Below are 17026 nucleotides of genomic sequence, written 5' to 3' on the forward strand. Positions count from 1 at the left end.
CTAGTACCACTTGAATTTCCAATCACACATCCAATGTGAAGTCATAAAGATAAATTTACTAGGGGTATCACACTTCACATCCCCTTAAAATGGAACACCGTCTTCGATGTTTTCATGCTTCCTTTTTCCTTGTAATAGCATAGGAAAAACTTCCCTCATTTCATTCTTCATTTCCCAGGTGGCCTTCTCCGACCAAATGTGCTTCCACTACACTCTAACTTGGATGATGGCTCAATTTCGATGAATAGTTTCCTCTGTTCTAAAATTTATAGAGGTTCTACCTAAAACTCTCCTTCTATTTAGACCTATACAAGATTATAATCAATAATATGAGCAATATAATGGATATACTTTTTCAAAAGAGAAACATGAAATACATTATGAACTTTAATTTGGGATGGTAGTGCTAGTCGATAGGCCACTGGTACCACCCTAGCTAGTATCTAAAATGGCCCAAAAATCCAAGGGGCTTTCTTAGAATAGTACCCCAATTTCAAGGAACTCTTTTTCAATCGTACTTTAATATGTACATGTTAACCCACTTTAGATTGTTTATTTTTCCTTTTTAAGTCTATCCATATTATTTTCCTGCCCTTCGATGCTTTTAGGTTTCATTTGATTTATTGCACCATCTATTCTATTTCTTGTAGTAGATCTAATCCTAGCATAATCCTATCATCAAGCCAACTCCAACTTAAGGGAATATGGAACTTCCTTCTATACAAAGCCTTGAAAGAGCTCAGCTTTAGTGATGTCTGATTTCTGTTGTTGTAGGAAAACTCCACTAGATGTAGATAGTCCTTCATTTTCATGCTTTGGTTTGTTAAGTAAATGCTTATCATGTCTTCAAGGACATAGTTCACCCTTTCAATTTTACTATCTATTTTGGATGGTATGTAGTACTAAAACTTAGTTGGATACCCATTCTAGTAAACAATGGTTTCCAAATGTTGGAAGTGAGTTTTGCATCCCTATATAATATAAGAGTCTTTGGTATTTCGTTAAGTCTTAAAATTTTCTTCACGAAGAATTCTTCCACTTCATTTTCTACATAAGTAGACTAAATAGGTATAGAATAAGAAGCCTTACATAATTTGTCGAGCACTACCATAACAGAATTGTGTTGTTTCTAGGACCTAGGTAACTGAGTAATAATATCTAATGAAATCACTTCCCACTTCCATTTTAGTATAGGTAGAGGGTTCATTATTCATGCTCGGAGTGGTTGTTCTACTATAAATGATTAACATTCTTGGCATATTTCCATGTATTCAACTACTTTCATCTTAATACCAAGCCACAAAATTTCCATTTTAACAACGATGATTAGTTTCCGATAACTTGGGTGAGGTAACAAGGGTATTTTGTGGTGTTCAGCTACTATGAATCATTTAATTTGGGCCACATTTATAACATAAAGCCTTTTTTTATTGTTAACAACTCTTTTTCATTAACTGCATAATCTATTTATTTTCCATGGTCAGTTTTTATTTTCAAATTTTTTGAAATTTGATTATAACCATTATATTCTCTTATTTTCATTTTATTTTGTTCAATGAAATCCGTTTCAAAGTTATTGATTGTTACTTCACAAATTTGTTTTAGACCTCGACTCAGCCCGTCCATCATTCTTTTTTGTTTTCCTTTTATATACTTATTTTCAAAGCCATATTCACTCAGGAAGGCCATCCATCTATCTTTTCTTACATTCATGTCAGATTGGCTAAAAAAAAATTCCAACTCATATGATTAGTAACTAAGCTAAAATTATTACCAACTAAGTAGTGCCTCCACATTTTATATGCGTGGATAACCACAGCTAGTGTAATATCATAAACTACACAGTTTCTTTCATGCTCTTTTAGTTTGTAGGATTCATAAGCCACCACATGATCTTCTTGCATGAAAACCCCTCCTAGTGCATTCAAACAAGTGTCAGTACACACTACAAAACTCTTATCAGGATATGTTATTTTCATCGTAGGGGAAATAATAAGTAAATGTTTTAAATGCTCAAAGATTTTTTGACATTTTTTAGTCCACTTGAATTTCACCCCTTTATTTTGCAGTGATGTTATGGGGTGATCTAATTTACAAATTATCTCTATGAACCTACAATAATATCAAATGATACCCTTGAATAATCTCACATCTTCCACATCCTTAGGAATTGGCCAATTACGAATGTCCATTACCTTTTCGAGATCCACTTATATCCCAACATTAGATATCACATGTCTTAGATATTGTACTTTGTCCTGATAATATTTACGTTTGTTGAACTTAGCCTACAAATGATTTCATGTAAAATCTACAAAACTATTCCTCAATGTTGTTTTTGTTCCTACTGTGTCTTTGAATAAATTAATATGTTGTTTATAAATATGAGTATGAACTTCTCCAAAAAGTTACTAAATATGTTGTTCATCAAGCACATGAAAGTAGGAGGTGCACCTATAAGTTTGAAAGGGGACACCATAAATTCGTAGTTTCCATATTGTGTTCAAATTTATTCTTTTGGAATCTCCTCTTCTCTAATTCGTAGCTGGTGATGTCCCACCTCCCTTTGGAAACACACCATTTTTTTCTTTTTCTTGAAGAGTCATTCTAACTTAATTCATACCAGTTTAGATATACCCTCATCATTCTAAGGGTACATGCTCCGATTATTTATTTTGTTTGATGTATTTGTATCTATTGCTAGGGATTGTTTCTTTTCATAGTCCATCCCCTTTTTGGTCACATGTTTCTTTCCCATGCATCATATTTGATAAATAAGGCTACTATGGAGTTACAAGTGGAGTATATTTATTTCACTCATCATGGTAGGGACCTTCACCACTATATCATGTTATCGGCCCTTTTTCTTAATTTACTTAACCTGCAATTGTCCATCTACTGTATTGGGATTTATACAACAACATTACCTTCGCTATGTGACGATATTTATTTCGGATAATGGCTAATTTATATGTTGTTAATACTAGAAGGTTACAACAATATATCATAATTTCTTCATCAATTATTGTGATCTTGAAATTATGAGTGATTTGTTGTTCTTTTATTACAACTCTTCATCATTGTATGTATACCTAGTCCTCATTTATTTGATTTCTTAATGGCTCCCTTTGCATTCACGTTTGGGAATCAACACTTGCCTGCGTGCTTATGACATGAGGACCTTATTCAAATGGATCCTAGTACCCCCTTTCGATGTTGTGATATGGTGGAGATGGGTGGAGAATTAGTCGACGGTCAGGATCATTCCACCTGACCCTAATTAGATTCTCCCCTTTCTAGAGAAAATAGTCCATCGCTTTTGTCACCACTTCCTCTATCTAGTGAACTCGCAATGCCATTCTTCCTAATTTTCCTAAAAAATGGTATTCTGATCCCTCAAATCCTCAGATATTCCTTTGAAATTTGGCTTCTCTCACATCTAGAAAAAACCTGGTACAATTAAATAACAATTACTTACAACATTATATATTCCTTTCTATTAAAAGTTTATGAAGTTATGTATATGGTTACCTAGTTTACCCTCTTATCATTTCTTCCAAGGATTGGCACATTCTAGTACAAGGTTGATTTGCATCGATTTCCACTTTTGGCTTGGATGCTATGTTTCTAGGTCCATTGCTTATCGTGTTGGGTTTCATTTCTCTCCATTCTATTTTATGTACTCTACAACAACTACCTCTTACTTGATAGTTATTTTTTGGAAGATTAGGGGTTGAATGAATCTTACCCATTTGAAATTATTTTGAATTAGGTATACTCCCATCCTCTAAGTGCCATTTTGATACTATGAGGATTGGGGCTTCTGTTCAGGATAAATTAATGGTAGTTCTTTCCAATTTCGTTGGTTTATCCCTTGTGCCTTCTCTGCTTGCAATAAGCTAAACCAATAATTAAAAATAATAACGTTTATGAGGATAGCTTTTACGAGATTGAGGTTTAATGTTCCACCATTTGTGTATTTGGATTTCTAAATTGGGGTTTCTTCCCCCCTCAGGAGATAACGATGCAGTTTTCCTCCCACTTCTGCCCAATGGTTCTATACACTCGACTTGGTCAAGGGATAGAGCATGTATTTTCTCATCATCCCCATCTACTTCCAGATACCCTTATTGTTATTTTGTTGAGTATATATTTATTTATTCACCTTTCGTATTTCTTTGGAAAAATTCCCATTCAGCCAAAATCCTGTACGGGAACCCCACATATTATTACTAAGGTTTAATATTATTCTACTAAGGAACTATGACATTGTTCCCTTGTTTAATTTTCCTTGTGGTTTTCACACCCTGCTTTCTAAAATTAACTTATCTTATTGTTCTCATAGGTATTTATCCAATCCCTTGGTTCTTTCCACAAAGGATTCACTTCATCCTTTTCTGACATGCTGTTCGGTTCCTCAGGTCGATGGTTTCACTTTCCATTCTCTTATCTTGCATAGTTCAATACTTGAGTTACTCCAATGGTTGGTTTGAAGGAAATATGGTGATACTAGAGGAGTGATTTTCATATGGTATCGGTGGTGTATGATATGGTTTAATCAATACTACCTTTAATTTGATCGTGCTCACCTAGTCTTGTGTACTTTTAGAGACTAGAGCTATTTAACCTGGGCTTTTCCCATAAATCAATTATTGGAATAATTCCATTGAAATCCTATTAACTATGTATACCAATATTGATATGTATGGTTTGAATGGCTTGTCGGTGTTACATTCCTTCTTTCATGTTTGAAGACATAATAGAATAATAGAATCTTGCAATGTTTTGATCATGTTGCAAATTTGTTATGTTTTTTTCTAAAATTCACTCTCGCCATTCTTGTTGTAATGTTTCCCTGCAAGTATGGCCAGAATATTTTGATATAATTACAATTAACTATTTTCATTTATTAAAAAGCATACAACTTTGGTCCTTTCGCTAGTCTGTTTTACATTCGTAGGACTCCAACATCAGGGAAAGTTTGTCCCTTCAACAACAAGGATAAGAAGCTGAGAAAATATAAGAAAAATAAGTTGCACTTATATGTATTAGGAAAAGATGATATTTTTGGTGCACTTACAAATCACATTTTAAGCTAGAATAAATCTGTAAAATTGTAACCCTTTAGATCATGAACAGATGTAACCAAAATGAATTCCTCTGCATTATTTGTGTATGACTAATTCGATATGACTTGCATTCAAAATGGCATCCATAGCTTACTCACTTGTGTGTATACTACACTTATCATGGTTACATGGTTTAGTGTGAAATAAGTTTTCAGTTGTCAACTCTAACAATCCCTGATTCCTTGAAGAGATTATAGTTATATCTCCAATATTTTCCAAAAATTTAATTTTTAACTTTTCATTTCCCATAGTTAAGCTTCCATGTGTGTGTCGATTCGATATGCCTTGCATTTAACAAGGCACACTAAGGTTACTCCCTTGTGCATATGTTTCATAAATTGGATTCCATATGTAATCTGTGCTATAGTTGTTTCTCTCATAAATTAGCAGGGTTAACTAATTTTTGAAGTGCTATGATATGAGAGTGATTGCCAACTTTATCAACCTATTAGCCTACTCCAAGGAGGAATAACACTCTGGCTAGTAGAATTTTACAATTATATTAACTAGCTTTTATTCTCTTCCTGAGATTTATATTCATACTGTCTACGCATAATAGAATCCATCCTCAACCATTCATAGTACTATGATAGGAATGTAACATTCTTTACTACGTTTGTATATCCAATTTCTATAAATTATCATCTATAACAATATACCAATCTTCCTTTATTACCCACCTACATTAGTCCACATGTATCAATGAAATAATTTTAGAATTCAGAAGCATTAAAACTACTTGTAGAGTCCATTTATCCAATCTAGGCATAAATTTCAAACATTTATAATACACAAGATTCATAGAAAACTTCGTATGTGCTCAAGTAATGCCCAGATCTATATACTGCATAAGTAATCACATGATTCAAAAGTACTCAAATAATTTCTTAATTACTCACACAAGTAATACTATACCACAATGTACTTTTGACGACCCACTCACCACCCAACAATGAATTATACCACAAGTTCCCCCCGAGCTCAGAATTCTTGCCCCAAGGAATTAACAACCTTTTGTTGATACCTTGATAGGTATTTAATACCTTTATTTTATGATAAAGTTTCTTTAAGCGATGTCTCTCTTTTGTGGATCTTTTTATCCTCTTGCCTAGGCTTTTCCATAAAAGTCTTCCTTTCTCTTCCATAATGCTTTTATGCTTAATCAAGATTATCATCTTTCTCCATCTGAGAAACTTAATTTTTTTCTCTCACAACCATTATGCTTATCTAGAATTCCATCTATAATTCTTATCATGAAAGAATTTGTCAATTTTATTTACCAATAAGATTTTATTTGGCAAGAGTCTCATTTCCAGGTGTCCCAATCCAAGTACATGCATCCCATATACTTATTTACTATTGATTATTCATTTATATAGTTATTCCAGTTTTGTTTCATGGCTTTTTAGCGATTCTATCCAATGTAACTTATTCCATCCATAACAATACTACGGTGCTAGAGGGATATTACATTCTCCTCCCCTTTTAGCAACACTATCCTCAGTGTTCATTATCTAGTTTCTTCTCCCAGAAAACTTGCTAAATAAATTCTCTTCCTTGCTACATATCATCCTCACATAGTTTCAACATTGGTCGAGGTCTTCATTGCGCTTTCATCTCGAGCAAGGACTCGATTTCTGAGCCAGATTTCCTTCCAGTCTAAGTTGCACATGGTTCTATTAGAAGTTTTACCATGACATTTCCTGGTGCAGTTTCAAATCAATTAGATGAAATCTATTATGTACCTATTTCTTAATTACGATATTTGGAAACTGCTACAACTCTCCCTTTTTTTGTAACCGTAAAATTACTAATTGATATTCTACAGTTCCAATTCTATTGTTTCGATGTAGTTATAACAAAGTAAAAAAACCCTCATATTATTTGAGGAATTTCATTTCGTTGATACAATTAGGGGCCATATGTCTCCTATCTTTCACACTTATATACATTACCATTTTATCCCCTTTGGTATGACGGCTCAATCTAGAGAACCATACTCTTTCATTTGTTCTCCTTTGAACCCATTTGTATGTTTAATATATCATTTGTAACTACCACCTGTATTCAACATACTATGCACACATATCTATGAAAGTTAGCATTGTTAAGATATCATTATAGCCTTTTGGAGAGAAACACAGACTTTTTTTTTTAGGGTTTTCGGATCTGATGGTCACGTTCATGGCAGCTAGGGTTCAGGCCCCCCCTGTCATGACAGGCCTATAGAGTTTACAGTAAAATCTGCTAGCACTTTCAGCTACAAGACAATCAACAGAGGACAAAGACGGAAAGTGAATCATGAGAAAGCCACAAGGGGAGGGTGCAGAGCCTCCCCCAAATGATATCGAACAGGTTTCAAGGCAGGAGGATGCCAGCAAACAGACAGTCCATGAGGATATCGAAGAAGAAGGACTGGACTCATAAGGAGATAAAGAAACAGTCAAGGACGTGCCCAAAGTGACTTCTGCCAGATGCAAGCCAGTTGCAGCCTCGAGACCAAAGATCGAGCTACCCAGCTGTAGGATCAATGCACAGATCCAATATATGAAGGATCACACTTTGATAGGGAAGTTTATTGGTTTTCTTTCCCACCGAAAAGGCACTACAAGGATGGATTGTAGCCAAATGGAAGTGGAAAGGCCACATAACCCTATAGCTAGGTCCCAAGGGATTCTTCACAGCGATTTTCAACTATCTAGAGGATAGAACTAGAATCATCGATGGAGGGCCGTATTTCTTCAACGTTGCTGGTTTGTATCTCAGAGAATGGGTTAAGAGATTTAACCTGGATAAAGAAGGTCTCAGTTAGGCACCAGTCTGGATCCACCTCTACTCCCTCCCTGTGGAGTACTAGGATGAGACTTCATTACAAGATATAGGCAATGATCTTGGTGAGTTCGTCAAAGTAGCAAAGGAGACCAAGCTCAGAAGATACACCTCATATGTGTGTATATGTGTTTATATGCACCTTAACAATGCCTTGCCGGATGCGGTAAGTCTCTTTCATGATGATTTTGAGTGGATCCAATCTATCGATTATGAACATGTTCCTTTCTGCTGTAGGAAGTGTCATGTTATTGGTCACCTATTTCGAGATTGTCCATCTAACCTGAAAACCTCAGACCCTCCCCCTCTCGGAAAATCAGATGCTGATGGATTTACCAAGTCTTCCATCGCAGAAACAATCTCAGAAAATCTAGATCTAATCTTAAAACCTCTGTTAATAACCCTCCCAGACAGAGTACCAGGAATAGCTTTGAGTCTCTAGCTAAGCTAGATCGGGACAATCTTAAAACCCCTGCTCTCTCCAAGGAGCAGCCCAAGTCAAAAGCACACTCCGCCTCCACCAGCACAAAGATTCCCCTGAAATCAAAGCTATCCATCGACCTTAGCTGTCCCTCTCCCAGCGACATTCCCGCCTGGATCTCTCAAAGTATGGAGGTGGATAATGAGGAGAATGCGTTGAAGGATGCAAAAGGAAATACTGAAGAAAAAAATGAAACCAAGAATATGGAAGAGGAACTAGAAAGCATAGATATAGGAGACCTGGATATTCTAGGCCTAGAGCAAGCCTGTAAAACAAAAAGTTATGACAAAATTCCAAAAAGACAGTTGAACAATCTGGAAATAATTCTATCAAGAGGACAAAGATAGCGATCCTTTGGAGTACATCCTGGAAGCCAATGGGATGGAAAGATCCTCTTTAAAGATAACAAGAAGTGAGGAAGGAAGATTGATCTCCAACGAACCATTCGCATTGGGGAAATGCTAGTGGAATCGGGAAGATACTCCAAGCTCGCAAAGTACTACACCACCCTGTCTAATGTCTCAACATGAAGCTCATCTTATGGAACATTAGAGGTCTTAACAGACCTGGGAAGTACAGATTCATAAAAAGCATGATTCAACAAGAAAAACCCAGCATCTTCTTCATTCAAGAAACCAAGTGTAACTCAGCAACTCTGGAAAAAATCATGGCCAAAGCTTGGCCAGGTTGTAATGAAATTGCAGTGGATGCATTAGGTGCATTAGGAGGTCTTGCAATCATTTGGAATGCACAGAAAATCACCCTCTCCAACATGCACGCGCACAAGAACTTCATTCAGCTTCGTTCCACCTAACAGGGACCAATATCCATGGACATTTAACAAATGTTTACTTCCCTCAGGAAGCTTCTCAGAAGATGGAAAATCTGAATACTCTTTCATTTCTCAGCTCTAAAAGAACCCACCCTCTCTGGATCATGGGAGGAGACTTCAACATGATCACCAAATTGGAGGAAAAGAGGGGAGGCAGAAGTAGACTAGACAAGGAAAGCATTCATCTAAAGGACTTCATTCAGAACAACTGGCTTATTGATCTACCCTTCAATAATGGGGTTTTTACCTGGAATAATAAAAGAGCAAACCCTCATCAAATTGCCTCACAATTAGATCGATTCCTTCTCTTTGATAATGCAATACATTTAGGAGGAGACCTCTCAACTTCAATTTTTCCCCTTACAGGTTCTGATCATTGGCCAATCGCACTCCAATGGAATCGACCAGGCAACACTGCACATCGGCCCTTTCACTTCAAAGCCTTCTGGCTATCACATCCGGACTTCAACAACTTCGTCAACATGATTTGGAAAGGCTTCAAACCATTGGAGGGATCACAAATGTTCCAATTCCATTAGAAGCTAAAAATTCTCAAATTTCATATTAAAAAATGGAACCAGTTTACTTTTGGGAACATTCTACAGGCAAAAACTATTATAAATAACGCGATGATAGAACTGCAATAGAAAATAATTTTAGAAGGGCAAACAGAGTAGCTCTCGGAGCAGGAAGCAGACCTGCAATCTCAAATCTTGGAAAGAGACAAGCAAGAAGAACTTATTTGGAGGTAAAAATCACAGGTTAGGTGGCTGAAGGAGGGGGAAAAGAATACCAAGTTTTTCCACCACTCTATGATTCAAAGGAGAATGATCAACACCATAACCCATATACAGAATAGCCAAGGAGAAAAAGTAGAGGACCACGTAGCTATGGAACAAGAACTCTTGTCATAGTTCAAGCAGGTTCATCAGGAGACTCAAACAGATCGAACGGTAGCCATTGACAAAATAATCCAATCCATCCCAAAAAACATCACTGAGGAACATAATCAGCTGCTCCTCAAACTGATTTCCTTACAGGAGGTGGAAAAGGCAATTCGTCAGCTAAAAGAAGGAAAGGCGCCAGGTCCAGACGGGTTTACTTCTAACTTCTTTCACAATTTCTAGGATATGATCAAATTGGAGGTCTAGCAGGTTGTGGAAGAATCTCAAACCCACAGATGGATGCTTCCTTCCATGAATGCCACGTTCATTACCCTCATTCCTAAAGAAGCGTAGTCCAGAACCCCTGATAAATTCAGTCCTATAGCGTTGTGCAACATCATTTATAAAATAGTATCCAAAGTCATTGCTTCAAGGCTCAAACCGTTACTTCCTTTGCTTATCTCCCCGGAGTAATCAGGGTATGTGGAGGGCGGGAAAATCACAAACGGCATTATCCTAATGCGTGAGATCATCCACTCTCTGAAGCAGCATAAAAATGCAGGTATGCTACTTAAGATAGACCTATCTAAAGCCTTTGATAGTCTAAGTTGGAGTTATATTAAAAAAAAGTTAACTGCCTTTGGCTTTTCCCCACCATGGATTAGATGGGTTATGAATCTTATTTCTTCCACCATCTTTTCCATCCTTATCAATGGAATTCCTTCTTCCCCCTTTCATCCTTCTAGAGGTATTCGTCAAGGAGATCAATTATCTCCCTTTTTGTTTGTTATCATGGCTGAAGGTCTAGGTAGAAGTATCAAGGATGCTCTTCACTCACAGCAGCTCCAAGGCCTTTCCTTTCCCAACTCCCCTCCCTTCACCCATCAGCAATTTGTGGACGATAACATGCTTTATGGGCATCCTTCAGTCCAAGAAGCTCAGAAGTTAAAATCTCTGCTAAATACTTTTTCAGCCACCTCTGGAGCTTCCATAAACCAAGCCAAATCCCAAATTTTCTTCTTTCACACCCCTGCAGTTACGCAAACCTCCATTGCTCGTATCCTGGGTTTCCAGAAAGCTGTTCTTCCATACAACTACCTAAGAGCTCCCCTGATTGATGTTTCCCTGAAGCACTCTTCTTGGCATCTGCACCTTGAAAAACTAGAAGCACGTCTCTCTTCCTGGACCCATAGAACCCTCAACGTGCCTAGTCACCTAGTCTTAATCAAATTAGTCCTTCAGTCTATGTCGTTGTATCTCTTTTCAATCCTGGTGGTGCCAAAATGGGTTCTCAAAGAAATAAAAAAGGTCCAACGAACCTTCCATTGGGGTAACTCAGGACATAAATGTAAATGGGCTCTAGTTAAATGGGAAAAATTATGTTTACCCAAACACTTGGGGGGACTGGGCTTCGAGATCCTCACCACAACAATGCTGTGATGGGAGCACGCATCTGGTGGAACTGGATCACTACACCATACACCCCTTGGGTCACTCTATGGACAGCCAAATATGCCAATAATAGACCTGTTGAGGATCTTATTAGACTCACTGATATAGGCCCGGGTTCATTAGTCTGGAATGTAGCAAAGTAGCATGAAAATCTAATTTAGTAGCATAGCTTCTGGGAGGTCCGGAATGGTACTATTGAAAGATTCTAGGAAGATTCCTGGTAGAACATAGACTAAAATATTTGATTAATCCTCACAAAATCCCCAATTGGGAAGCTCACAGGCTCGATAAGATCAATCAATATTGGAAGCCTACCTTATCGCATGGCTTCAGGCAATGGGTTAATCTTGATCACATTATTAGGAATGGCTTAGAGGTCGACCAACAGATCCTAGGAACGGAACTCTCTAATCGCAACATAAGGTATTCAAAAAATAAGGATGTACTCAGATGGGGATATGAGGACAGGAGAATGTTCACAACGCATGAAGCCTAAAACATAATTATAAAAGAATTTGCAGTCAAAGATCCACTTTGGAATGCTATCTAGGCCCCCAACTTATGGCTGAATGTTTCCACCTTTCTTTGGCTACTTTGTCAGAACAAAATCCTCACCTGGGATAATATGTGGAAGAGAAACTTTCATGGACCTTCCATCTGCCCCAATTGCAATCAGGAAGAAGAAACTATCTTGCATCTCATGCACTCTTGCCCTCTGCTCATAAGCTCTGGGAAAAAGTTAGTTTTTGATGCCAAAGGGAAAGCCGAATCAAGGAAAACATCCCCACCACTATTCGCAACTGGGTAAGTAATCCTTATAAGAGTAAGGTACTTAACTCCTTATGGAAGCTTATCCCCAGCCTTCTCATGTGGACTGTATGGAAGGAGAGGAACAAACGCATCTTCAAGAACTGGTCAACGCCTATGGAAATCATCTCAAACAATGTCTGTCAAAACCTCAAGGAAACTCTCCTACTCCAAACTTGGCATGACGATGACCTTCCCTCACTGCCTCAGGAAAAGACTATTTGGGACAACTAGAATCTTCAATGGACACAAGAATTGAAAATATCTGCTAAAGCAGCAGCAAAAAGCATAACAACAGATAAGTGGGTTCCTCCTTCTTAGAATGTGTACCAACTGAACTTCGACGGAGCCTCAAAAGGAAATCCTGGTAAAGCTGGGTTTGGAGGAATTTTCGAAGATCATAAAGGAGACACCCTTCTAACCTTTCTAGGATCGAAAGGATGGGACTCTAATAACTCAGCGGAGCTTGAAGGGCTATGGCAAGGGCTCCTTCTAGCTCACTCTCATGGTTTTCTCCTTCTCATCATCGAAGGTGACTCTCAAATTTTAATTAATATGGTGAACAAAATTATTCAAGGAACTCCCTCAAACAAAATTGGCAACAGTTGGAGACTAGCAGAAAGACTAGAACTTGTTGAAGATTGGCTCAATGCCCACAGAGCAGTGAATTTCAAACATATACGCAGGGAAGGCAATAAGGTAGCTGACCTTCTTGCCAACATAGGAGTGGAGAGCAACACTATTCTGAATGCTAATGCATTATCTGCTATCGCCTCTGATGCACAGATGAAGGAATTCAATGAATTAGTTGAGAAAGAGAAGACTCAGGAAGTAGGAGGCCACCCAAATGCAGGTGACACGTTCAAGAATTAATGTCAGTAGTTAAGAATGGTGCTGAGGGGACGGGCCACTTTTCCGATGGTGACCATCCCCATATCAACCTGAAATGCCTTCAATACTATCTGCAGGAAGCATTCAATACAGGTCTGGCTTGGCCAAAAGATTTTCATTATTGGGTTATGGAGATACCTCATTTCAATCCTGCACCATCTCCTCTGCTCTGCAGCATCTGTCTGCCTCAGGCCTTTGAGCCTAGCCTTCGCACCGTAACTGGCCGTCATTGCTGGATTGTCTGTTGTGTGAATTTTGATAATGGATTTCATCTTTCGCATTCAGCTCTTTGTTTTCTAATCACTTCCTAGATCAGTCCTATTGCGCCTCTTATTCCCATTGCTAGTGCTCCCTCTGCCTTCGTCCCTCTGGTCTCTGCTCCCTTTGAGCGCCCAGCCAACGAATTCAATATGGTAAGGCACCGTATGCGAAGTCGTAGGGGAGGAACTAGGGGAGGAAGCTCCTGCTCTGCCTCCTCTCCTTCCCCTGAATTTCTTCATCCTCAATCCTTTGGAGAGGGTAGACATTATAGTACCAAGCGTGGGAGAGGTCAGGCTCGTTCTTTCGGTGTTCCTCTTTATGAATTTCTTGTCCATTTAGATAATTATCCTTCGCCCTTCAACCCGCTCCTCTCTCTACCCATTTCAGGTCTTGTAGCTCCTTGAACAGGCCCGTCATTGCCACTTCTATCACAATCTCTTTCTCAGAAGAAATCACTCATTCTGCCCCTTAGGTTGACATCGCTAGCCTGCCGCAGGAAGGCACTCTCAGACACAACAATTGCAGAGATTCTAGCAAAAATGTGATGGTTGACAGTCTCTTCTCCTCCCTTGGACTGAACTTTGATGGAATAATGCATGGTGAAGGGTGCAGCTCTACTGCCACATGCCCCTCTGGGGGTTCGTGTCATGATGGTTCAGCTATGCAAGATGCTTCTGGCAATGGGGGAGAGCTTCACGGCAGTGGTGGAGAGCCACATGGCAGAGCCTCCATGGACGTGGTAGATGAGTGGGCTTGCCCAATCATCGAGGAACCCATCCCGGATGACCACAGCTAAGATGAAATGGCCTCCAGGTAGCAGAAAGGGGCAGACAGAGAGTTGGCTGAGGTTGCCAGAGGTTAGAACTTGGCCAGCTATGGTTGCCTTAGTTTCTTCTATCTAGTTTTTTTTTGTTTTTGATAATCTTTGTGTGGACACTGGTATCCTTTGTAGACCAAATGTCAGGGTATTATCTTACTGTCTTTTTGTGGAGTCTGTCTCAAAATTGCTACCATTTTTGAAGGTTATGCTCTTGTTGGACTGGTTTCCCCAATGTTGGGGCAGTCCAGATTTTGCTGATACTATGATAAACTTGGGCAAGGCTCGGTCCTCTTTGTAAATTTTCTGTACATATTAATAGATTACTTTTACTTACAAAAAAAAAAACATATCATTATAGCTGACCATGTGACTATTCCCATCAATATGATCATTGTTTATTTCTAACTTCAATATACAAAATTGAGAAGGGATTTTCGACCTTGCTCTTATAGAATTAAACAATTAAAGGGTTGTTCATAACATTCTATTTTTCTTCCTAGAGATTTATATACCATATTTTATTTTGGCTATTCTTATAGCGTATAATTATAATTAACACAAACCTCATGTGCACTTAGCCATCTATGTCCGTACCTGTTTTATTATCTACTCCCATCCACTAATACTAGTTCCCAAGTTTTTCGTCGGTGAACTGCAAAAAAGAATTTCACCATTTGTTACTTTGTTATTTCAACCCTTTGTGTTTTTCATCTTAATGGTTACCCTCACGATTTTTTCAATATAGGTTTCCACTCTTGATTTTTTTCTAAGATTACCTCATTACTAATTTATAATTTCTTAACTCTTCTTAGGAGCTAACATAATTTATGATTATTAATTCTTTATCCTGATATCCACTACGTAGCTATGTTACATATTCCATTGTAGATCCTTTTACTCATAATTTTTGTATCTTAACATTTCATCCCATGGTGAATTTCATTAAGTCCATTTTTATAGTATTGATACTTGATTGTTTGTGTACTATCCCATGGGTTACATTTTGTTCTTCTATTATCATGGTATTTGAATCTAGGAATTTATATGCTACTTTTCACAGAGTTGTTTTCTATCCTTCCCAATTGAAACAATCACACTACTTCAGCTATCCATTTTCTTACTAACACATTCCAATTTCTTAAAATCTTTATTAGGTGTTCAAAACAATAATACTGAAACATCCTTAGTGGTTTATTTCTAACTTTTAATGTGCACTTTTAGCCATGGTCTTCCTTATTAGAAATATTTTTTTTCATCCATACGAATACTAGCTAAGCTTAGATGATTTTTTTTTCTATTTATGTTTATGTACATTATCATGACTATGTATTTTATCACTACATTGTCTATTCCTTTCTATTTTATATAATTTTTTCAACACAAAAAAATACTCGGTATCTCCCTCTACTAACTTAGTTACTACTTTATTTCACTGTGAAAACCTATAGTGGGTTTCCTCCATCATTACATAAAAGTGACGACATATATAAAGCCTAGATAATTAATCATTCAAAGACTCTAGGTCAGTTTGTCATACTTGTCATTTACTTAGTCAATGATCAATCCATGCTAAGTATTTTTGTTTCATCAATGTGCAAGGAGTAATATTCCTCATATAGAGATGAAAATCATCTTCAATAATCTCAAATATTCAACATCTAAAATTTTCATTTTCAAAATTGCATACCATATCAATCATCAATGATTGTCCAATATAACATTTCAGAAGTTCCAAAGAAAGAAATCAAAAGTGTGGTATGTACTCCAATGAGAGAAAACAAATGTTATAAAGAACTTAATAACATGACATTTATGTCAGCCTCCTTGCCTGACCTTAAGGATTTTGTTACAATTAGTCCTTTCAAGAGATTTAAGGTATGCCAAACTAGTTCCATTAAAAGGATCACTGAGATTTGGAATTTTACAGATACCTCATATTTTAAAGTGGATCTCTATCCAATATTAGTTATGTTGGATCCCAACTCAACCATATATGCTCCCAGTAATGTAATTCAACCTTATTTTATGCATAGAGTAGAGACATCATATGGTTTTTGAACTATTTAAGAGTTTGGTCCTTTATAAGACTTGTTCTTTAATTACATGATTCCAAACTTATAAGGAGTAATGTAATTTAGACTCCTCTTAACTTATTCATCCTCTATCTCTGAAATAATTTTCCATGCTGGATTAGAGACAATGCTTCAAATCACATGTAACTACACTCTTGATATTTTCGGACCAGTAGCATACTTTTAAGATTTCCTTATTTGTGAGCCCTTATCAAATTTGAGGTTGAGATTACACTAGTATTTTCACACATTCTACATTATTATATTCACACACTCTACATGGGTGACAAGGATATATCGTTTTCATTCTTGGCATAATTTAATTCATCAGTCATATTTGAGAGAAAATAATTCTATTTTTAGGAGACGATCAACCTCCAACAATGACCTCCCATATATACTGTGATATTTCTTGTTGCAATCTTATAGAACATAAAATATGAATATTGTTATCTCAATAATTTCATGCAATACAAAAAACATGAGCCTGTTTACTCAAAATTGATGGAGATACATAGGAATTTCATCCTTGTCAAAATATTATTGACTTTGATCGAAATTACTGAGC

Source organism: Pinus tabuliformis, chromosome 2_1 (assembly GCF_031772625.1).
Source record: "Pinus tabuliformis cultivar Carrire ecotype Pingquan chromosome 2_1, CPIR1, whole genome shotgun sequence".
NCBI lineage: Eukaryota > Viridiplantae > Streptophyta > Pinopsida > Pinales > Pinaceae > Pinus > Pinus tabuliformis.